This window comes from Antechinus flavipes, chromosome 2 (genome assembly GCF_016432865.1).
Source record: "Antechinus flavipes isolate AdamAnt ecotype Samford, QLD, Australia chromosome 2, AdamAnt_v2, whole genome shotgun sequence".
NCBI classification, from domain to species: Eukaryota; Metazoa; Chordata; class Mammalia; order Dasyuromorphia; family Dasyuridae; genus Antechinus; species Antechinus flavipes.
The window spans coordinates 192876969-192902704 of NC_067399.1; the positions used below are offsets into that span (position 1 = coordinate 192876969).

The following is a 25736-nucleotide window of genomic DNA, read 5'->3' on the forward strand; positions in this document are numbered from 1 at the left end:
GTAAAGAGACTGAGAAAAACATGTTTTTTATGTTAAATATTTCTAAGAAATCCTAATTTAATTCTGTCTCCACGACCAAAAATTAAAAATCATAATTAAATTATATCCTATTAAACAGGGAAATAGAAGAGGAAAGGATTAAGAGAAAGTTTCTCTGTGTGTATGTGAGGGAGCTAATAAAAGAAGGAATGGATTAAAGGAGGCAGAAGTCAAAAACAAAAGATAATTTTGAGAAGGTAAAGGATAATGGAGAGAGAGAGAGAGAGAGAGAGAGAGAGAGAGAGAGAGAGAGAGAGAGAGAAAGAGAGAGAGAGAGAAGGGGAAGGGAAGGAGGGAGAGAGAGAGATACAGACAGACAGAAAAAGAGAGACAGAGAGAAACAAAGATACACACAGAGACAGAGACAGAGACAGAGACAGAGAGACTGAGAGATAGGGATATACAGAGAGAAATAGAAGAAAATGGAATGGAGGGAAATGGTTTCATAATTGTGTGCAGATGATTTGTGCTCATCCATATAACAGAAGCAGATAGAACAGATTAGAAATTAGAATTCAGCCATATGTTGTTTATAAGAGACACACTTGAAACCAAAAAACAGAGAGTTAAAATATAGGATTGAAAAAGAATCTAATATGCTTCAGTTGAAGTAGAAAAAAAACCCCAAAAATCAAAATTTCCGACAAAAAAAAAATAGATCTAATTAAAAGAGATAAGCAGAGAAAGTACACTTTTGTCTGAAAGTATCACAGAAAGTGAAGTAAAATCAATATTTTTTACAGCAAGTTCTACTAATAATGACTTCATGTCTCCTAAACATAGAGATCTGAGTCAGATTTATAAAAATAAGAGCTATTTCACAATTGATAAGTAATTAAAAGATATAAATAATTTTCAAAAGAAGAAATCACAGCTATTTATAATCATATAAATGCTCTAACTCACTATAGATTTTAAAAATGCCAATTAAAACTCTGAGGTATCACCTCACACTCATCAGAAATGACAAGTGATGGAAAGATGAGGAAAATAGTTGCACTAATGCACTCTTAGTACAGCTGTGGACTGGTCCAGCTATTCTGGAGAACAGTTTGGAACTATGCACAAAGTCCTTTGAACCAACAGTAACACTATTAAGTAGTTACCCCAAAGACTTTCAAAGAAAAAGGAAAAGGATCTATATGTACAAATATATTTATAGTTGTTCTTTTTGAGGTGTTAAAGAATTGGAAATTGAAGGGCTGCTCTTCAATTAGGAATGGATGAATAAATTTTGGCATACGATTGTGACTAAGTATTATTGAATTATAAGAAATAATCAGGGAGAGAGAGAGAGAGAAAGAGAGAGAGAGAGAGAAAGAGAGAGAGAGAGAGGAGAGAGAGAGAGAAGAGAGAGAGAGAGAGAAGAGAGAGAGAGGAGAGAGAGAGAGAGAGAGAGGAGAGAGAGAGAGAGAGAGAGAGAGAGAGAGAGAGAGAGAGAGAAATAATGAACTCAATGCAAACAGAAGTACACATTTTTTCACTTTATTTTTATTGCTTTTTTGTGCTATGGCTAATGATTTCCAGTGTATAATTGCTATTATATTGCTTGCCTTTTCATTAAGTGTGGGAGGAATGGGAAAGAGGGAGAATTTGAAACTTGAAATTTTAAAAGAAGAAATGTTGAAAAATAAAGTTGATATTTTAAATATATAACAAAAATTAACATATTAGAATATAAGAAATTAGGATATATACTGTGCCCAATCCATGTTTCCTGCAAATATCAGAGGAAAAGGCATTCAAAGACTATTGAGAATGATTTTCATAATGAGGAAAAGTTTCCAGTTTTAAAACAAAGCAGCCAATAGCAGATCCTATAACAATGAGACTGTTGGGAGAAGTGTATTGAGAAAATGAGTAATCTGTAAGACCTTGAGGGAAATTGAGGGAAAAAATGCCAAACAGATTTTAATTGGATCTTTTTGAATATTCAGAAAATTAATGAAAGGAGATTTTCTTTACCTTTTGTTTCTTTTAAAATTCCAAATTTTTGTTTAATCCAATAGTGTCACAACTGAATTCCTATCATTTTTCATTTTAGAGAACCAAAAAATATCTTTTCTGATAAATATTTTAAAAAAGACTTCACTGAAAAAAAATGCCACAATGAAAAAACAAAAAAAGCAAGCTGATTTCATAATCATAATTTGTTGCTCATTCACCTAGTATAAATTATAAAGAAATTTTCATGGGAATTACAAATCCAAGTATAATTCCATTTAATCAATTACATAATCTCATGGGATAATCATGCCAGAGATTTGGGGATATTACCCTCAAACACAAAATAATAGTCTTAAAATATATAAAAATACAAGTGAAACTAAGTAACTTGAAGTAGGGGCCAATGAATCAAGGGGACCCTGGGTTATCAGAGGGATAACAGTGGAACCCAAGATCAAAAAGTCATTATAAAACTAAAGATTTTGATTATAGAGACATAATAATAGACTCTAGTTCTATTTCCTGAGTTCAGGTTTGGCTACTTGTGGGGAAGTTCATTGCCAGAAAGCTGATTTTTTTTTATTGCAGAAATTCTTGAAAATAACATATTCTCCAAAAGTGTGTGATTGGAGATGTGAATGGGGATGAGAATAGGAAGGAGTATGATTTCTATGGGTGAAGTGAATATCCATTTAGTTAAATTAAGAACCAGGTATTATTAAGTAGATATAACTTAGTGAAACCTTCAGTTAATATTCAAATACCCACCATACCAAAGAAACACTTGAGTACTCGTAGAATTTCTCTGGGCATCTTGAGGAAAAATGGGAACTACAATTAAATCCAGTTTTTAATACTCATTTGTATTTCATTGTTATTGGGGTTTTAATTCATCAATGTGTTATCCATATGATACAAGATATTTGGGGAGTTCATTCTTTTAATCATTACAGACGTACTGAAAAGAACACATAATTATAAGCATCTGTAAATACATAATAACCTATTCATACCCAATTTTATGATCATAAAATATTTTACATGTAGTTTCTGTTTAAACCACATAATCCCATGAGGAAAATTTTGAACATATTATTTTCTCATTTCAGAGGTGAAGAAACTGAGATTAAGGAGGTTACATGACTTCATTAAGGACATATAGCTTACAAGAGGAAAAAAAAGTGTTAAATCCAGGTTTTATGAGTAAACAAAACACTGAGCTTAATAAAATGATTGATTTTCCAGTTAAAGTTTTGCTACTGACTAGATATGTCATTATGAATATCATTTTCTAAGCCTCACTTTCCTAATTTGCAATATGGGTACATTGCCTTTTGCAGAGATATATTGAAAGAAAGCATTTTGTAAATTGAAAAGCACTACAAGCAATTGAATTGTGATTTATTGTATTTTTGATGTCCTATTTCAGGGCTTTTTTCTACTATTTCATATTGTAGGCTAATCCTAGAGGGAAAATTTCTTTTCTTTCTTATTTATACCATGAATACAGTGTAAAATAGCATGGGAGAAAGAGGACTACTGTTGGCATCAGGAAAATCTGCCTCTGACATTTAATTGGATTTTAATTCCTGCGCTAACCTCAAAGTTTTTGTTCAGTCATTTTTCTGTTATGGTCAACTCTTTAGGAGCCCATTTGGAATTTTCCTGGAAGAGATACCACAGTGGTTTGCCATTTCCTTCTCCAACTCATTTTACAGATGAGGGAACTGAGGTAGATAGAATTAAGTGACATGTGCATGCATAGTTATTAAGTGTCTAAGGCAAAATTTGAACTAAGACCTGACTCTAGGCCTAGAATTCTGTCCAGTGTGCCATCTAGCCATCCCAACCTTATAGTCCTTCATGCAATTCTCTAAAAGTGGAAGTTTAAAGTTAATTGCAACACTGTGTTGGTAGAAAAAGTAACCATAAAGGGAATACCCCACATTGATGAAATCATAGTATCAGATAAAGAAATAGTCATACCCTTTAAAAATTCTTTTTAGACTATCAGTTCCTCTGCCTTGTTTTCATATTCATTTTTAAGAAAAAAATACATGTTACCATAACAATATTTTCTCCTGAAACCTATCACACTGGCTTTTCCTTGAATTTTTATTGGAGACAGTCAATATCATTCTTGTGCATACATCAGGTTTTTATTTCTAAACAACTCTTAATTATAGCAGACAACAGACCTGTAGTGCCAAATTCTCAACAGACCTAGCATCTTAAAGCTTTCATATTTAAATAACACACAACTTCCCTCTCCCTCCCCACTGAAGGTTCATACCTGGTTCCTTATTCAATTTTTGGGCTCCTAGTCCCGTGTATTCTGATTTTCCTAGTTGACCTCTCAAACATTACATGTGCTGCTCTGGGTGTGCTCCAATAACCCTGAGTTCCATAGTACATTCAGGATATTCTAGTTCATGGGGTACACTTCTACCAGAACATCTGTCTCATAAAATGGAAACAGCACATCCTACTCCCACTGTACCCTTAGCAAACTGGATTAGAAAACAAAACAGTAAAATGGAGTCAAGTCTGCATCTCGAAATATGGCATCAACCTTTACTAGTTAGATTTAAAACAATTACTGGTACCTTACCTTTGTTTTCTGAAAAAAAAAGTGAGAGAGAGAGAGAAAGGAGTGGGGACTGTAAGAAAAGGTTTGGCAGATTCATAGGGAGTTGTGAAAAAAGCATGTTTGCCATCAACTAGCCACACTAGCAATGTGCATGTTCCCCTGGCTGTCAGCTTTGGGCTATTCTAAGTGGAGAAATGACAAAACTTGTAAGGGGATAGATTTTTTTTCCTAAAACATATTCTTTTTCTTTTCTAGTGATGGTTCATCTCCAAATGAATAATTTTTTACTCAAATTTATATGAAATGCTTGTATCATTCTATCCACCCAAAGGCTACAGACAATTATCTTATCATTGTATTTTGCAACCCCATTTGCCACGGTTATAATGTGATTTAGATGTGCTGATTTTGACTTTACAGATTTAAACTATAGCGATCTACTAGTTCTTCCCAATACATTCTATCCCATCTTCAGTCTTCATACTTTGCACAAATGCCTGAAATGTACTTTTACCTTACTTCTACACTTAGCATCTCAAACTTTTTTTCTAAGTTAACTCAAATGCCTCATCCTACATAAAATCTTTGTTGATCCCTACAGTTGCTATTATTCTCCCAGTGACCTTGGCGCACAATCTAGGAGTCATCCTCAACTTTTCACTCCTGTTCCATTCACTCATCCAAACAGTCATCCCATTCTGTCATTTTGTTTCTGCTTTTGGCACAACTTTTGTATTCTCCTCCTCTCATCTCTGACACAGCCTTTACTTTAGTGACACCTCATCTTTTCATGCCTAGACTATTATCATATTCATTTTGTTGGTCTCTTTGATTTGTTTCTCCTCATTCCAATCCATCTTCTACTCACTTGCCAAATTGGTTTTCTTGAAATATGTCTGATCATATCATCCCTCAATTCAATCAACTCCATTGATTCATTGCCCCTAGGATCTAATACATAATCTTCTGTTTGACCTTTAGAGCCCTTTATAACCTGGCCACTTTCTACCTTTCCAGTTTTCTTATATCTTACTTCCTTTCATGTATTTTCATTCAGTGATACTGTCCTTTTTTTCCTATTTTTGCTTCATCTCATTACTCTGGGAATTTCTCTGGTTGACCCTCTTGCCTGGAATTCTGTCCCTCCTCATTGCTGCCTCCTGACTTATCGCCATTGTATCCTGTATATATCTTGTTTGTACATCTATTGTTTGCATGGTGTCTCCCTCATTTGACTGAACTCCTTTTATCTCTCCTTGTTTCATGTTAACAGAATTTAATACAGTGCCTGGTATATAGTAGATATTTAATAAATACTTTTTGGCTTGAATTTGCTATGTATATATTTTGCATTTTCTTTCATATGAACCTGCTTATTTCCTCAATGGAATACAGGCTTCTTTGGTGTAGGTATGATTTCATTTATTTCTCTCTATTCTCAGCAAATAGAATTGTGTCTATCATGTAGAATCATAATCTATAAATGGTTCACTGAGACTATTGAATCTAATTTTCTCACTTTACCAATAAGGACATTTAGAGACAAAAGGTTCAATAAATTGTTTATGGTCATACAGCTAATAAGTGAGATTTGAAGCAAAGACCTATGGGTTCAGAGTTGGGCTTTCTCTCTTGTGCCATGAAGCCCCTCATACACTGAATAAATATTTGTTGAAAGAATGAGAGAGTTTATGTTTGTGTATGTATGAGCATGTGTGTGTGTGAGTGCATGCATGTGTGTGTGTGTGAGTGTTTGTGTAGGACATGCAGTCAAGCTCCCTTGTATGGAGCAGTACAGGTGGATCCTAGAGCTTTCTTGGATACCACTTTTGAGTATTACAATTATCCCTGGAGGCAATGACTCATTTTCCTAGGATTTTCTTTGAACATTTTTATGTTGGGAGGGGAGTAGTGGTGTCTGTCACCAAAGCGACTGTAGTAGAAAGAGCTGTGATGGGGTCAGAAGACCTGGTTTTAATCTTTTTTTTAATTCCATGTTTCTCTTATGATCTTTTAGCAAATTATTTTACCTCCTGGGGACTTGGTTTTTATGATGTATAAAATAAGGGGGTTGGATTCAATGATCTCTGAGATTCTTCTAGCTCTCTGATGCTAAGAATCTATCCCATATAGACTGGAATTAGAGAAAACTATTTAGAAACAACATGGTAGGGGAAAGATTATCTAATTAAGACTATCTAATACTATCCCTTGTTGCTATTTCAACCTCTGTTGCTTTCCACAAAACAATAATTTTATGCATTCACATTTCAAATTGCTGAGCAACAAGAAGAGAATTATGGCAAAATACTTGAAACAGACACAAATGGAGACCCTTTGGACACTTGTCTGGCAGTAGAGAAATGGATAGCCCAGAAATATCAAGGATTCTGCTTGGGTAATCCAGAAATGATGCAATAAATAATCATGATGGCTCTTATAATGAACCCATTTTTCAGAATTGACAACAAAGAGAAAGAGGTAGAACTTTTGTTTCAAGTTCTAGCATGAATTGTTGAGCATTCAGTAAAGGCTACAGGCCCAGTTATTAAATACATCCCCAAGATATTCCCTGTTTAGATGAGCAATCATGTTGAATTTATCTCCTTATCACCTTGATAATCTATATCTTTTAATTGAGTGCACAGGTGTGAATAAAATAGTATGGAAGTTGTTCAATTGACAGCTTTGGAAATTCCCCTTAATTATCCACTCAACAGGTGTGGGTGTATGCTTCAAAGCTATTTTTCCTTATGGAGATACATATGCTTTCCTAGGATGAGAGAGACAGAGACAGAGAGAGAGAGTGGGGGAGAGGGGGCAGGCTACAGGGATATTTCAATATAATCAGCTTCCGCTTCCAACAAAATTGGCAATTGACACAGGTTATGGTGAGTGTCTTTAAAGGATGGGTATTTATCCCCCAAAAGCACATCTATAGCCTTAAAGATTATCTTAGATGAAGGACTAAAAAATCACCAAAAAATGTTAGCTTTTAAAACCCTGGATAGGCTTTATATGAATTATCTTAAAGAAAAAAAGGTGGATTTTCATATTTCATTTTCCAGAAACTGTGATATAACAGAAAAGAGCATTAAAAGGAGAGAAGATCCTGATTCACTATTCAAAAGTTATATAAATTTTGTAGAATATCCACCAACCCCTTGGTCTCGCAAGGGTCCTCAAATTTTTTAAATAGGGAGCCAGTTCACTGTCCCTCAGACTGTTGGAGGGCTGGACTATAGTAAAAACAAAAACTTTGTTTTATGGGCTTTTAAATAAAGAAACTTCATAGCCCTGGGTGAGGGGGATAATTGTCCTCAGCTGCCGCATCTGGCCCGCGGGCCGTAGTTTGAGGATCCCCGGTAGAGGATATAGAGGAAAACATGCTGAGATGTGACATTTTGCAATTTCATTTATTCCTTCAAGACTGCTCACGCTGTGAATTCTTCTTGATCCTCAAATTCTTTTTAGATCATTTGGAATTCTACCTTACCTTTATTACATTTTGCCTTGAATTTTTTATCTCTCTAATTCCATATTCTCTAGTAGAATGTGACTCCTAGAAGGAAGGAACTATGTCATTCTTTTTCTTTATATTCATCAGAACTTGAACAGAGCTTTGCATATTATTTGCTTACTTTAATTTTTGAATTTAGTTATTCATTCCACAATTTTTTATGGAATACTGACATGTATGGCATTTTGAGAGATACAAAGAAGAATGAAGTGGCAAGGAAGAAAGAGTCTCTATAGAAAGTATTGCACTACGAAGTCAAATGTAAGTATGCATGGGAGAGGGAAGAAAGATCACTTGTTCTCAAAATGATCAAAGAAGGCTTTACAGGACAGCAGAAATTACATTGTTTTGGTGGTTTACCTCAGTTTGTGGTTTGGTTGTTAGCCAAGGCCCACTTCTAGATCTTGGTTTCATTCTGCAAACAAGATTAAACAGTTTCATTTCCTAATGATGCAGAAATACTATTCTAGAATTTTTCATTTAGATGCGTGATCAGTAGTATTTGGTAATAAAAGGAGTCTTTTCTTATACTCAGCTAATACTCTGCATTTTAGAGTAACAGTCATGAACGCTGTTAGTTATAGTTGGCTCATTAGAGTTTCTTATTAATTAACAAAAATATTAGGATTCAGAGGGGTTTGAAGAGATAAGAATAGTTTGGAAGGCAGTACAATTACCAAGTAGATTGGAGATAGTTATGAAAGTCTGAACTAAGGTGTGGTCGAAATAAGGGGAAAGATAGCAAGTAACATTTGTAAAATACTTTAGATCTTTAAAATGGTTATATATTCATCTCTTGAACTGAAATGCACATGCAAAGATTTTTAAGTATTTGAATAATAGAATTTAGTCCCTGATTAGATAAGAGAAATGGAAGAGATTAAAATATCAAGGTTTCAAGCATCAGAGACTAAATATTGATGTTATCAACAAAAATAATGAAATAAGAAAAGGGAGTAAGTTTTAAGAAAAAGATAAATTAGGTTTTGGATAGATCCATTTTGAGGTGATAGAATGATAGTTGGAATTCTATAGAAATGATTTGTTTGTTAAAAAAAAATCTTAAATTTGCATTATTCCAATGCATGCACTGCCAAGGTAGATCTTGAGTCTATTTTTAACATAGATGTCAATGACTTTAAACTGTATTATTTTGAAGTATTTCTTTTATTTCTGTATTTTTTTTAATATTGCTTTGAAGCCTGTTTGGTCAAATAAGGGTTTTCTCATATAATATCAATTTCAGATAGGCTTCTTGAATTTGGTAGCCTAGTGCAATAAAAAGAAGACTACTTTTGGAGGATCCATGTTGAAATCCCATTTCTGTGGGACCCCTGGAAAGTCAATTCCCTTCTTTGAATTTATTTCCTTAAGTATCAAATGAAAGTGTTGAACTAGATGGTCTAGTTCCCAAAGTACTCCTAATTCTAAAGTCTTTGAAAATATATTCTTTTAATAATTGTTAAGGTTTAAAGAGTTAAACATGGTAGTGGTATCATAATTAAAGTTTAATTAAAAATACACACAAGTTGATTATTTTTCTTATGCTGTGTATAAACTATAAAATTGCTTTTAATGTAGAAAATTTAGGATGTGAGGAATATAATAATGAAGAAATTGAAAAAAGGTATCTAAGGGTAAAAATTTCCCCTCAAAATATCCAGTGAAGAAACAAAACCATTGTTGATTAGATAATCTTCACAAATAATTATAAATGTATACTTCTTATTTCAAATGTATGACCCATAAGTTTCATTCAGCTAAATGTACCAGAAATAAGAGTGCTTTTATGAAATTGGAAGGGATTTCAGAAATGAACTAGTTCAATGCCTACCTATGGAAAAGCCCAACTATGATATCATAAATTTGCAAAATTGAAGATTTAGAAGAGATCAAAGAGTCTATTTAATCATGCAGGTCTACAGTCAGATAATCATAGACTTAGATGGGGAAAGAACAAAACAAACTATATCTTTATTTCAATAATTCCTTTCTTTGTCATCTTATATATTTTATTTTAGATATTTAAAAGCATTATTTAAGAAGGGCTACATAGGCTGCTAAATGGAATCCATAATGCAAAAGAGGAAAATAAACTTTAATTCATCTCAATTCATTCCCTCCAAAGAACTGTTATTCCTGATAAGTTGTCATTCAGCCTCCCCTTAAGAACATGCAACAAAAAGGCACCCACTTTGTCCTAAAGCATTCCACTTCATTTTCAATAACTCTAACTGTTATGAAGTTTGTCTTGATATCAAGCCTAAATTTGCAACTTACATCCACTTTCCATGAGTTTGTTCCTGATGATAAACAAAGAATAATATCTCTTTCACATGTTAGGCCTTTAAATACTTGAAAATATATATGAAAAATATATCTTCTCCAGGATAACCATTTCCAGTTCCTTTATATCAGCTCGAAGACCATTCAATATCTTGATCATCTTCCTCTGAATGGATACTTTCTAGCTTGTCAATGCCATTTTTAAACTGTGGGAGCCCAAACTCAACAAAGGAGGTCTGTCACTTCTTTATTTTTGAAAGTTGTGCTTCTTCTAATGCAGTCTAAAGATATTTTTTTCTAAAGTCTAAAGTCTAAAGATAGGGTTTTTTTTTGACAACTGCATCAGTCAACTATCTCCAAATATCCACAACTATATAAGCAGTGACCATTTAGCTTTTCATATAGAGATGATAAGCTTTTCCCCTTTTGATGGATCTCATTTCACTTTTGGCTGACTCTACTTTTAAAAAAAGGGTTTCTTTATTTTCTTACATTACCAGCAAATCTACTTTTCTCTTACAGCTCTTACTCATTTGTTCTAGTTTATCACATTTAATTCATTTAAGTTTAATAATATTTATTAAGCATCTACTATGTACTATCTGAGAACTTTAAGGATACATAAGGCACAAACAAAAAAAAAAGTTCTCTCAAGGAGAAGTTCTGTTCTTCCAAAACAGAGCTTCTTAAATTTTTTTCACTTGCAACTCCTATTCATCCATGAAATTTTTATTTGACACTGGGTATATGTGTATGTAAAATAGGTATAGACATCCCACACAATTACTGATAACAAATCATAACTTTGTGACTTCCCATTCAGTTAAGAGATTCCACATAGATTCATGAGCCACAATTTAAGAAATTGGGTTCTAGACTACTTAAAAGGCAGCTAGGTGATGCTGTGGTTAGAGTGCCAGGTCTAGAGTTAGGAAGAATGGAGTTCAATCTGTCCTCAGATACTTATTCACCTTATGAACTGATAAAATCATTTAATCCTGTTTATCTCAGTTTCCTCTTCTATAAAATGAACAGAAGAAGGATATGGCAAACCACTTCAGTATCTTTGCCAGAAAACCCCAAATATGGTGATAAAGGGTTGAACATGAATGAAAGAATTAAACAAGAAAAGTAGTAGTTACATTTCTTCCTTATGTCTATGCTCTGCAAACTGGGTGTATAGACTATTACTTAACATTTAAAATGCTGTAGTGTGAATCATCCATTCCAGGAATCTAAGGGAATTATCTATCTTAATTTCTAGGTCAGCAAAATAAAAATGTTTGAGGTATCTCCTTAAGAGAATGGTTATGGGAGAATCAAATAGCATAGTGTATGTAAAAGCAATTCGCTTTCAGTGGTATACAGATGCAAATCAGGCTAGCACTATCTCAGTCATAGAGCTACATGTTTTATCTAAGCTCTATAGCAAGCAAACTCATACTCAACATTTCCAGCTCATTATGGTTTAAATACCATTTCTCCAAATGTCAGTTTCTCCAGCACCATCTTTACATGCATGGAAAAATTTTCAATAATGTCTCAACAATAAAAATAATAGTTCATAATTGTGTAGCATTTGGATACATTGCATTGACCTCCATGATAATCTTATGAAATAGATAGGCATTGTTTTATTTTATAGGTAAAGAAATCAAGAAACATTTAGAGAGATTGATTTGTTTGTTCAAGGTCACATGACCATGGTTCCTGGAACTAGAGCCTGAACACAACTCTTCTAACTCTAAGTTCAAAGCTTTTGCAACTCACCACTGCCCTTAAAATATTGCATTTTAAAAAATGTTTTAAAGAGGTATTTTTGCAAACGAATGCATTTGATCCTCATATCCTGATGAGGTAGGCATTTTTATTCCTATTGTACATAAGAAAATTGAGGCTAAGAAAAATTAAATGATTTACCCAAAGTCATACAGAAATAAGAGGCAGAATTTAGGCTAGAACCCAGTTCCTCACCTATTTTTCTTTCTATTATGCTAGACTATCTCAATTGTTTCACTATTAAATGGAAGCATGGATACAAAATAGAAATCTTATATTCATTTAGAATGAAGTCATAATGGTTGCCTTCAATGGTAAAACATTTTTTAAGTCTTCTGCTATAAGACTCAGATTTTAAATTTATAGTAGACAATATTCCATATTCTTGAATAAATCTTAATAAATTAATCTCCAATTTTAAAATAATTATTCATGTGTCTTACTCTATAGGTAAACCATTACGTTCTAGGAAGAAGTGAACTATATTTTATGTTTATTATCATATAGAATGATGATTTACAAATAGCTTAATAGATATTTGTTGAATTATTTCATTGAATTACTGAAGAGCAATAGTTATAGTGGGAAGGCCCTGAGAAATCTCATTCTCTTCTTAACTTTAGCAAATGAGGAAGACTGAGCTGCCTGGTGAATGTAAGTTCACTTCCCTCTCATTCTCTATCTCCCAATATATAATTGAATCACAAAGTTCAAAATTGGAAGGGACATCAGATATCATCTAATCTAATCTGTCTCTGAACTTAATGGTAGAGTAGATAAAGTGATAGATTTAGAGCAAGGAAGATTTGGATTAGAAAACTGTTTCTGTTACCTTATTAACTATATAACTATGGTTTGAATATTCTACTTTTCAAAACCTCATTTTCCTTATCTATTAAATTCCCATTTAATAACATCTCAAGTAGTTCCTTCATAGGATCAAGTATGTAAAGATCAAATAAATATAACTTATACAAATCTTTCTGTAAATCTTACAGCTCTATATAAATGTCAACTTTATTACATTATCCATTATATGTGTTTATAAATATGTATATGATACAGTATTAGATGAGATACTATGTATAAAGTCCTCTGAAAACTTTAAAGTACTGTAACAATGTTAGCCACTTTGTGTGTGTGTATATATATGTATATACACACACATATATACAAACACATACATATATAAACATATTTGGCAGTAAGGGTAGTATGGCATAGTGATCGGGTATCAAACAGACAGCCTACATTTATCCTCGTGGCCCCAAACTCTCCTCAGTTTGGGCTGTACCAGATAAAATTATAGTTGAGAAATATTTAACAAAATAAACAAAAGCAGGATAGAACATAGACAATGTTAATATGTGGTTTTCTAAATCAATCTGCAGATTTCAGGGATCCTTTTGTATGGCTTAGTGATACCTTCTCCTCTTTCCATTTGAATTTGATACAAATATAGGCTTAGCACAGTGCTTGGTATATAGTAGGCACTCAATAAATGTTTATTCACTGATCATTGAGGTAGTGGATTGAGTAGAAGAGTAGAGAGCTGGTCTTGGCTATAGGAAGACCTAGGTTCATATATTAATTAATAAGGGCTGCTTATTGTGATAGATACACATATGCTTTCTGTTACATATCTATAGCTGAAGTGTGGGAGAGAATACTTCAACAACAGAAGCAGTGTTTCAAATATTTGGGGGCTGAAAAAATTTTGTGAACAGGTGTACTATGGTGGGTAAGAGAAGAATGTGGACAAGCTACTCTCAGAACAATTCCTTGCTAACAATACTTTGCCTGCCTTAACTATTTTTAGAGAAAAGCTATCAGGGATTTTCTTCATGGTAACAGAGGGTTCTGAGGTACATAAGATTCTAGCTCAACAATGGTTTTCCTTCTAAAAGTAATGCCCCGGGGGGATGACGTACCATCTGGTGATTCCTAACTTATACTCTTCAACAGCAGGTTTGGGGGTGTTGGTGGCACCTCTGACTGATTTTAGCTGCCAGTCTGCTGCCCATTTCAAGAATAACACAGCTGCATCTAATTCCATAATTATACAGTGGATTCAAACCTGCCTCCTCTTTTTGTCATTGTAGTAAAGGCATTCTTTCCTTGTAGTATGGCAAGTCTCATTTTTTTTAAAGGTAAGGAGAGGGTTAAAAATGCCAATGATACAAGTCTTAGTATTATAGTAGAAAAAAATTTTACATACTTGAACTATATACCCCTGGATAAAAAAATGATACCATATCTCTAGTCAAAATTAAGTTATACCTTTATGCTTCCCATCTTCCCACTTTTTCCATGTATCTGTACCAATGGAAAAATGTTTGAAAGATCTTTAGAAAGTCCTTTGACTTGAGACACCTCTATTTTTCAAATGATAAAAAGGAGCTAATATATTACTCTAGCCCACACAGAAGAAAGGCACTATAGTCATTAAAATGTTTTATCTAATGAACAGGGATACTTTTTGAAGAAAGTTACCAGTAAATATAATTCATTTTCATTGCATCATGTTCATTGTGAACTTCCCCCTTCCTTTAATTTTTAATTAAAAAAAATAATTATTTTATTAGTTACCACTGGTTTAAAAGTATAATCAACAACATAAATAATTGGAAAAGCAAGGAGATATAACAAAAGTAAAGGACAACCAATGGTCAGTTCAACTATCATGTCAGTTGTTTGCTGGATCAGTGGCATTATTGTGGATACAAACTACACACTCCTTCAATGAGTGCAAATTTAAGTCCCTCTATACCTTTTCATCTTATATGTTCTTCTCTCCATGCCTTTCTATAAATGTCCTAATATTGATCCATACAATCTATCAGTCCTTTAAATCTTAATATCAGGTGCCCATCAATTGGAGAATGGCTGAATAAATGGTGGTATATGAATATTATGGAATATTATTGTTCTATAAGAAATGACCAGCAGGATAATTTCAGAAAGGCCTGGAGAGACTTATATGAACTGATGCTGAGTGAAATGAGCAGGACCAGGAGATCATTATATACCTCAACAACAATACTATATAATGATCAATGAAGATGATGATCATCTTCAGCAATGAGATGAACCAAATCAGTTCCAATAGAGCAGTAATGAATTGAACCAGTTACACCCAGTGAAAGAACTCTGGGAGATGACTATGAACCATTACATAGAATTCCCAGTCCCTCTATTTTTGTCTGCCTGCATTTTTGATTTCCTTCACAGATTAATTGTACACTATTTCAAAGTCCGATTCTTTTTGTATAGCAAAATAACTGTTTGGACATACTTATTCTGTATTTAATGTATACTTTAACATATTTAACATGTATTGGTCAACCTGCCATATGGAAGAGGAGGTGGGGGGAAGGAGGGGAAAAATTGGAACAAAAGATTTGGCAATTGTCAATGCTGTATAATTACCCATGCATATAACTTGTAAATAAAAAGGGATAAAAAATCTTAATATCAGGGAATGGTGTTGTGGTACCCTATGCAAACTTTGACCTATCCATTGCATTCACCGTAGGATCAGCCTGTTTTTTTCTTTTCAGTTGTATCATTCCTAAGTAATTTTTAAAATATTATGAGATTTATAGGAAGATCTCTCAAGCATCATGTATATCTTCTATGGGGTAATCATAGAAAAAATATACTACAAATATATTAGATAAGAATATATGTATGGTTATAATATGCAATTTTAGAAGTCCTTTTATCAATGATATTATCTCTACTGAAATAACAAGATAATGAGCTTCACCAGAAGGAGAGTAAGATGAGAGGTTATTTATTTTCTTTGTTGATTTTTGATTCTAATAATATTTTAAGTCATTTTAGTAAACTATCACTCTCTTTTCAAGACTACTTTGTACCATCAGAGTCCTGTGTGTTACATTTCTACTACGTTAAACAGTACTATTTCTACTCACTTATAAATCAGAAACAATTCACATAACTATTTATTTCTAATAATTGTGAACTCAATTATTACTTTTAATTCTATAAGGATCTGTGATTAATTAGTATAAATGAAATGGATCAAAAGTCCTCCATATTTTGCTGTATAGTCTTTGAGAATTATTATGACTAAAAAAAATCATTACCTTATGGCCAAGTAAGTGATTACTCTTTCTGATTAATTAAATTCAATCTCAGATGATAGTCTACCAACAAATCCATTCTTAGGGCCTTTTCAACCTTGGTAGGATCTGTCAGAGACTGTATTATATGTCTTTCTTGTAGATTTACTTTAAATAAGAAAGGTAAATTCGATGCTATAGAGAGTAGTCTAATTTGAATTATTCAAATAATTCCCCATGGTGACATTTAATCCATAATAAGAATGATTAAAAAAAAAGGTGGCTTCATTAGTGATAGTCTTGTCTTCTCTGGTCTTTGATATTAGTATCCTCTTAAATTCACACCTTCATCAAATACTAAATGAATATGCCACTCCTATTTGAAAATATTTTCTCCCATGGCTTAGAAATAATTTCTTGCTTGACATTTCCTCTTTCATTTTTTGATGGTTACAAAGTGTTTTTGGATGAGAACTGAATGAATAATATAAAGGGGGATTTGGTTTTGCATTACCTGGAATTATGTATTATAATATGAATAGTATGGTGCAAATTACTAAATATTTTTTGTTGTTGCTTTTTATTATTACTCTTATTATTCTAGAGAGGGGCAAGATCTCATTTTGGCATTTGGGAATTTATACAAAAAATTTTCTGTAACTCAGGTGAGACAATACTCCTTGGAACTGGATTTAATTTGATTTTATATCTCACAAAATTTTCAGTCTGATTTAAATATTACATTTTCTGGTCAGCAGAGTGATATATTTTTGAAAATGCTGGAAACATTTTTTCCCACTCTGAATCTTTTAGGTTTCTCTCTCCTTGCCCTGATGTGCAGAGCTACAACACTGTGGCAAGTGTTGTTTTCCTTACTGCCCTAGCAGTAGACATTGCTTGTCATCAATCCCTGCTGACTGGCTCATGTGATACACACAACAAGGCTTTTCTGTGGACCAAGATGTCTGTGAATTATAATTTATAGATCTCTTTCCTGATTTTTGCAACTGCTGAAATTTGGAAAGCAAGTTAGAAAAGAAACCCCTCTTCTCAAAAAAGATTGTGGTTATTTATAAACTCTGAATTTAAATCATTGTAATAGGGTGATCTGTAAACTTTCCCTTTATACAAAGAGTTATCTCTTCCTTCCAGAAGTTAATATGAACTTCCATCACAACAGTATGTTTGTATTAATGTGTCTAAACAAACTTCAGATTATATTTATAGTGTTTCATTTCATCCTCCATTCTATTGTTAGTAGAATGTATCTATTAAATAAATACAGACTATATAAAATTATTTTTCCATTAGGTATAAAACTTAGCATTTATAGGAGATTGAATAAATAGAAATAACTGAAAAAAGTTGAAATCGGTAAGTGAAAATGTGAACATAATTTGCACATGTGCTGCCATCTTATGTTGATTTTCATGTATATCATTACCAAAATCAAAGAGTAAGTTTGATATGAATTGGAATACATAAACTAACTATAAATACACAAATGTGCATGGTCCTTTGATTAGTTTAACAATCTTTAAATTTTGTCCATTGCTTTTCTCTGAACATGTATAACGTGGTCTGCCTATTTTGCAAAATATCCTAATCTCACAACTCAATAGTATGCCCCAACTTTTGACCTATCCAAAGATAAATGCTAAAGAACACTTTTCATTGTTTTTTAACTTAGTAAAGTTTTATGTATGTTTCACATATGACCAGTACACTGGAATACTTTGGGTTAAAATATATAGATTATTTTCAAAATAATTAATTGTGAAATTATTTCTAGGATATACAAAGCATTAAATTCACCCAGACTTCTTCTTCCCACCATCTATTCATCAATTAATATACAGTTATTAAGCACTTATTATATACCAAGCATTATGTTAGTCACTGATGATGCAAATATAAGAACCCCTACTTTTTTTTTCCCCCTAAGGCAATTGGAGTTAAGTGACTTGCCCAGGGTCACACAGCTAGGAAGTATTAAGTGTCTGAAGCCAGATTTAAACTCAGATCCTCCTGATTTTAGGGACAGCATTCTATCCACTGAACCATCTAGCTGACCCAAGAAACCCTATCTTAAAGTGTAATGTCTGGGCCAGCTTTCTTTTGGATCTGTCTGGAGTCTGGAGTCTGAGATCCTGTTTGAGCACATTCTCACTTAAGTCTCTCTCAAATCTGCTTATTTCAAATCCTCTCAGACCTTATTTATCTTAGTACAATTACACCAGTACAGCACACTGAGCATGTGTCAATTGTGGAACCATTACATCACTATACCAAGTACTAAGTATATGTAAACTAGAGAACCATTATCTCATCATTAGACTGAGTAAACACCCTATTGTAAATATCCTTGTTTCAAGTATACTTTTCCAGAGTTCGGGCCATCTACGTTAAAGGATATTACATATCATGAAAATTTTTAGTCTAACAAAATTTTTAATTTCTCATCACTCTCCAAACAAATAAAATTAATTGTAGGAAACAGTGACCCTTTCATAAGTCTCAACACTCAGAGTAAGGAAGTTAACTTTTCAAGTCAGGGAAATGTATTATTAACAGCTCTCTTACTTTTGAACAACTGTACAAAGAGCTTTTCTTTAGGAAAATAATTATATATATATATATAATAATGATATAAGACCCATTATGCCATTTTATTTTTCTTTATTTTGTTTTTATCCAGACATGATTTCATTGATGTAGGGAATTTGGGGCATTAAAGTTCCTTTCATATAGCTTTCCTTTGTAACTTAAAGTCCTATAGACAAGTTTGGAGATACTGAAAGGTTCAGTTACTTGCTCTTAGTACATAGCCAGTATATATCAGAGGCATCAGTCAATTCCAGGTCTTTCTAACTCCAAGTCTATTCCTATAACTACTATGCAATACAATTTCTCTTTAAAATTTTTTAGACTCTGTTAAGATGGTTCAGTTAGATGGTGCAGTGGATAAATCACCAGGTCTGAAATCAGAAACATCTGAGTTCAGATCTGGCCTCAACATTTAAGATTTACCAGCTGTGTGAGTCTGGGTAAATCACTTACAACCACAACTGTCTTGCTCCCCCACCGTCCTCCCCTACAAAAGACTCTTGATATAAGGTTGTTGATGATGGAAATCAAGCTCATTCTCTGAATTTTAAGTAAGTAATGAATTTTCCTGTGAACAGGAAGCCAAACGAAACAGGAAGCAGATAAAAAAAGTAATATTGCACAATGAAGATGCCACAGTTCTCTCCATCTATCCTGAGAAAATGGGATCTCTTCATCTTTTTCATATAAAAGGGCATAGTTTGAAAATTCTCCTTAATATGGGGACTGAGACAAAGAGCTCTACAGTTTTAAAATTTAATTTCACTTATAAACTCAAAAGCCTAAAGGCTGAAGGTTCATAACTTCCAATTGCCATATACTCATGGTGTGAATTTTAGCAATTGGGAATTTCCAAATAAGATGTCTGCAGAAAGCTTAGATTTGTTATAAACATACAAAAACTCCTCCAACACAACAATACTTGACAACTAGTCATTTCTGGAATGAATGGAAAACTCTCCTTAGACTTATATGAAATGCAATATTATCACTGAAGGGTAACCAATCTTAGACTATTTTTTGTTCTCTTGACAGCCCAAAGAACTTCACTGTATCATGGTCCATCAGGATCCAGCATTCATTCCTGCTCTGTATAACTTTAGTATCAAGAACAATACATGCATCATCTAATTTAACTGCAAATGGCTCTTTTTAGCATGAATTGACTGCTTAAAGAGAATGCACAACAGAACTCCTAAATGCCTCATGCAAGCTTTGGAGCACCCCGCAGGAAAAAAAAAATCTCTTTTACCAAGAGCTAAAAGTAAATGGAATAAACTATAGAGGAAATTAACTTTCATTAATAATCTCTGGAGAGTGCTACACTGAGGCCAAATGTACCTGAAATCCCTTGGTGAGATGATTCAACTTTGGTCCAGACTTTGCTCTCAGAGGTTGTTGGAGTTCACTGAATGGAATTTCATCAATTTTCCTCCAAATTCATTTTCTAAAAAGAAAACAAAACAAAACAAAACAAGCAAACATGAAATACCTAAAGCGAAATGAGGAAGAGCTAAAAGAGATGTTTTCCCCTGTGCTCTTTTAGATTCATAATAAAGAATTATGCTTAATATGTGTAACTACTTTGGATAAATTGTAAATTATTTTAGTTAGGAACACTGCTTCAGAAGGATATTAATATATCAGAAAATATTTGAAATATGCATTTCTTTTGTTCTAGATAACTTTAAGAACTTTAAAAAGCCTCTAAAAAGTTGGATTTGACATTCTATATGCTATTCAAATAGCAGGCAACCACTGAAACTGCATCTAGTCCCTTTTCTTTCTTTGATACAATTGGTTGTTTGAAGAATAATTAAAATATATTTTAGCTATTTTAAATATTCTTTCAAGTCAATATGACTTCACCATGAATACAAAATGGTCCATTCCTGATGACAGTGTTTCATGTCACTAATTTAATGTTATCATAGTTGAAAAACAATGTTTTCACTGGTTTGCATTTTGCTTTTCATCTATACTCTCTCATATATTTTTGTATACAGTTTGGGATTTGTGGCAGTTGTAATTAAAATAAAATATGCTTGGATTACATAGACAATGCCATAACCCTTTCCCCCAACTCAGAACTTCAGGTAAATATATAAAAAGGCATAACTAGAAACTAGGCAGAGAGCGAGTAAAATGACTAGGTAGGGCATTGGTTGTTAGAGCTATTGTTTCTGGTGCAGACCTCCAAATTCAAAGATACTCATTAAATTGAGTATGTGGCAATAACAGACGAAGTGTTAATGGGGCAGCAGTGGAGTGTGTCAGGAAAATGAAGAGACCCTTAGGGGCTCACCATGCTGTTTATGATCAGCTAAATTCAGCAGCATTACCATAAATCCTCTAAAAGATACTGTACTAGACTTCTTGCGGGTTACCTTGCAATAAAGAACATATTCAGAGTACTTAGCAACTGGGATTTGAAGTAAGATAACACATTATTTCCTATGAAATAAACAAACTGCCTATAAAAATGCAACCATAATGAATTTTATTATTTTCCTTAATAAGATTTTACTAAAACAAAGACATAAAGAACAGAACCTTTTTTCCTAAAAAATGTGCAAATGGAAATTGAAAGAGTTCTGACATACATTGAGAAGTAGATAGGTCATAGTAAACTGTTTCAAATTATACAATGCAATAGTTTTTCAAGGTATTTCTGAAATACTTTGCTGACTTCATTCCATTCTGGAATGGATTTACAGACTCACACAGTACCACAGATACTCAGATTTGGAGAGAAATTCGAGCCTGTCTAATCCAACTCATATTCAAATAATATCTTTTATAAAAATAACATACCTGAGAAGTGGTCAACTGGTTTGAGGATAAGGAAAGTGACCTGAGAACCATTCATATCACTAAGGAGATTATAAACCCTTTGAAAGCAGAAATTATGTCCTTGAATCCCTTAGAATACCAATGCTTGGATATTGATTGAGAGATTACTTGTTTTTAGTAAAAATTTTTATGAAGACTTGGAGTATTCAATTCATATTGTTCTTAATATCCCTTTTAGCCCAGTTGTAGCCTGAACAGAACTTGAATGCAGATCTTAGTCACACTTTTATTAAGAAAATCACCTAGGCAGCTAGGTGATGCAGGGGATAGAGTGCCAGCCTTCAAGTCAGGAGGATCTGAGTTGAAATTTGGCCTCAGATACTTAACACTGCCTAGCTGTATGACCAATGGGCAAGTCACTTAACCCCAATTGCCTCAGCAAAAAAAAAAAAAAAAGGAAAATAACCCACCTGTTATAAACAAAATGAAGTAATTTTTACATGAATAAAACAATTTTATTTGAATGCAAAATGTAAAATTTTTATAATAAATATAATTTGTGGTAATTCCATGAAATTATTTTTCATTGTTTACTTATGTATTTTTTCTTTTAAAAACTCTATTTTTACAATAATGTACTATATTTGAAATTCTTAAATGAACATTTTCTCTATACATTCCTCATCAACAGAAGAGGAAAATAACAATAAAAGTACTCATATCAATTATTTAAGTTGTTTATGTGTTTTTAAATTTTAGTTTCCTATATATGTATTATGGTTAGTGCACATTTAGTTCAGTATCCTTTATTTTTACAAGTTAAGTCTTATACAGTGACTGCTTCTATAGTCTCATATAGTGACTAGTTAACTAAAAGCCATTTAATTGTGCTCATTATAGAAATTATCAATGAACCATTACACTCAACAGTTAGTCTACATTTATTAAGGGAGGTAAGTTAACTCAGACATTTAAAATAATTTTTTAATAATTAGTGGTTTTATGAGATAGTATTTTGCCATGGAAAATTTTAGACTAAGAAAGTAGCACTGGACTTGAGTTACATCTGATTTCTAGAGTGGAATCTGAATTAATCAAGGACCAAGAAGGAGGCTTTATGACCCGTAGGAAATCCTGGTGACGGATTTGTGGAAAGAATAGTAGATTTTGTCTAACTATTGAAAATAATTCCAAAGATCAGCTGTCTTGGATGGGTTAAGACAGGCACTGGTGGAAAAAAGACTAATACCAATAAGATCAGAGATAGATTAGGCTTCTGAAGTGCTGATCTTTGGCTAATCATTAAAATTCTCCTTGTCTCAGTTTGTTAATCTGCACATTGAGGATAATAATACTTCCACTGACTCCTCATAGGAAAAATTCTTTGTAATCAAGAAAGGATTATGTGAACATGAATGAGAAATTATAGAGGAATTGGGATCACAGAAGTGTCTATGTCAAAGTGATTAAAGAGCCGATAAGGCACTGAAATAAATTCAAGTCATTTACTTTTCTATCTTTGCTCTGCAGTAAACACACATTTACAGTTTTAAACTTTTGTTAAGTAACACCACAGTTTATTGCTAGGGTATGACTATAACTCCAAGTAAAGGTAATCCATTATGAAGAACTTATTCATTGTCACTGGAGCATAAAGCAACCTACTAAATTCTTACTTTGGCAGCAAGATTTAACTTTCTGTATAAATCTTCTCATCACTCCCTCAAGCTTTTTTTTTTTTTTTTTTTTTTTTTTAATACATTGTGTTTTTCTCTCCCATGACAATAGAGTTTCTCTTGCATTAAAGAAAAAACATTTGCTTGTATAACTTGAAAGTGCCCTTTCCTCTCTGCCACCTCTCCTTACTCCCTTTTTTAATCAAACAAAGACTATATTATATGGTATTGATGGTGTGAGAAAATGTTTATTAAAATGATCAAGTACATAAAATGATCATTTTATACCTAGACTTATGTTACTAAATGATAAAGAAATAACTCTCTAAATTTTATTCTTTATATATTACATATGAGCATATAAAATCCTTCTTACTTAGCAATTTGAAAGTAAAATAAAACTCTCAGATTAGTACTCTTCAAATCAAAATTTGAATGTGTCAATTAATTATAACATGTAGACACAAAAGCATCTATTTGATGTATACCAATGCCTCATCAGAATGTTGTCTTTAAGATCTGTCAAGGACTACTGAACAATGAGACGTTTTGTTTCTCTGTTATTGATCATTCCTCTATTAAAGTTTAATGTAAAATAAAATAATATTACAATCAGTTCCAATGAATTACACATGGAATATAACTATCAGACTTCTAAGTACAGCTATGTTCAGGCTACAGTCAGGCTGAATTTGTATCCTAACTTTCTCTTCTTTCCTCTTAATTATTTTCTACCTGAGCACTAACATGTAACAAGAATTAGAAAAGGAATTTTGTTAAAAAAATATGTTGTAACTGATCTTTGAATGAATTACAGATTTTAAGAGATAGTTATGAGAATGGAGTACATTCTGGGAATGGGGAATAGCCTTTGTAAAAGCTTGGAGGTAGAATAGAGAGGAGATGGGACAGATGGAGTGCTGAATATAGAGAATTCCAAGTTTGTTTGGAGAACAAAGAATAGGAAATTTTATGTAATTAAACAAAGAAAATGAGTGCGATAATCCTAAGAGGGAAATAGGTAAACATCAGAAGAAATGTGGTACACCTATGGAACTAAATTTTAAGATTTTTTAATGACTTTCATCTTTGTATCTTAGTTTCCTACTGGCTAGCCTTATGTATTATATTGTTATAGATACTTTATTGAAAGAATGGATTTTAACATTGTACAAAAATTCTGTGCCTTTTATTTTTTTTCAATTTTTATCATACACCTGATTAATGATTTGCACTATTTTTAGTAACAGATATTTTCAAAATTAATGGCAGCTTTAGTGTCTATTTAATATTACATATTAGCTTTCAGAGTTCCACAATTGGTACACAGACTCTGACCTTTAACTGCAATTGAGTGGTCATTAATTTCAATCATCATCATAATCGTCATCATCTTAAATCTTTATAATCTTGGAGATTTTTATGATTTACAAAGCATAGAGAATTTCCTATAACCCTCATGACTTGAGATAAAGATATGGTGGGTGAAATTATTTTAATTTTACATATATGTACACTGAGGTTTAGAGACATTAAGAGAGTTGCCCATGATCTCACACCTGTAAAGTCTCAAAAGCAGGATTGAAACCACACCTGCCTAACTCTAAGACTAGTACTTCATTTACTATTGCACTCTGCTGAAATTAGCCATTCTGGTAGCAAATAAATCAGAGTACTTTAAACAAATTAAAAAGATTAAATGTACAGATAATACAATTCAGAATTTGACTAATAGTTTTTTTCCCCACTTTTTTTGTATCAAAGAACATCATCAAATTCAGAAACTCCACTTTGCATTTGCTTCCTGGGTATTTTCATCTCTAAAGAACAAGATGCTCCTCAGGATAAGATCATTACTTCTAAGCTCACCACCATGCTGCTATCTCAAACTTTGATTCATTTCACCTTTCTTAAATCCTTTTGGAGAGATGGAGGGTGAAGTACTAAACTCCTTCATAATGTCATCCTTTATAGAGGACAAGATCCCTTCAGATCACTCCACTTTGCATCTGTTTCCTTATAATACCATGGAACAAGATATCCCTATATTAGGTACTTCCTCTTTCTCTCCACTTTCATGCCTCTTTTTGTGTATTGTCCCCCCCTAGCCCTCACTTTAGATTCTAAGTTCATTGAAAGTAGGGAATGTCTTTCTTTTTATTAATTGTATCTTCATCACTAACACAGTGCCTGGTATACTGTAGGTGCTTAATATATGTTTATTGGGTTAAATAATTGGATTTATAAGAAAAAACTAATTACAACAATGGCAAAAAATGTAACATTTCTAAGGGCAAAACTTTAAAAGTGTTGAGGAAGAAGCAGGGAGGGAAAATGAAAATGGTTGAAAATGATGGCATGTTCATTTTGGAAAAATATTACTATAGTTGGTATTTGGACAAAAGAAATCA

At 32.8% G+C, this 25736-nt stretch overlaps 1 protein-coding gene across 12 annotated transcripts in view; it reads right to left on the bottom strand.

Annotated features, from left to right (window-relative positions):
- The window catches only part of MYT1L (myelin transcription factor 1 like), a 692774-nt gene that overhangs the window by 481990 nt on the left and 185048 nt on the right, over window positions 1-25736 (bottom strand). For all 12 annotated transcript variants that reach the window (XM_051976041.1, XM_051976033.1, XM_051976034.1 and 9 more), the window contains one exon: window positions 20198-20303. The gene's annotated coding sequence lies outside the window, so the exon portion shown is untranslated. The remainder of the gene's footprint in view (window positions 1-20197; window positions 20304-25736) is intronic.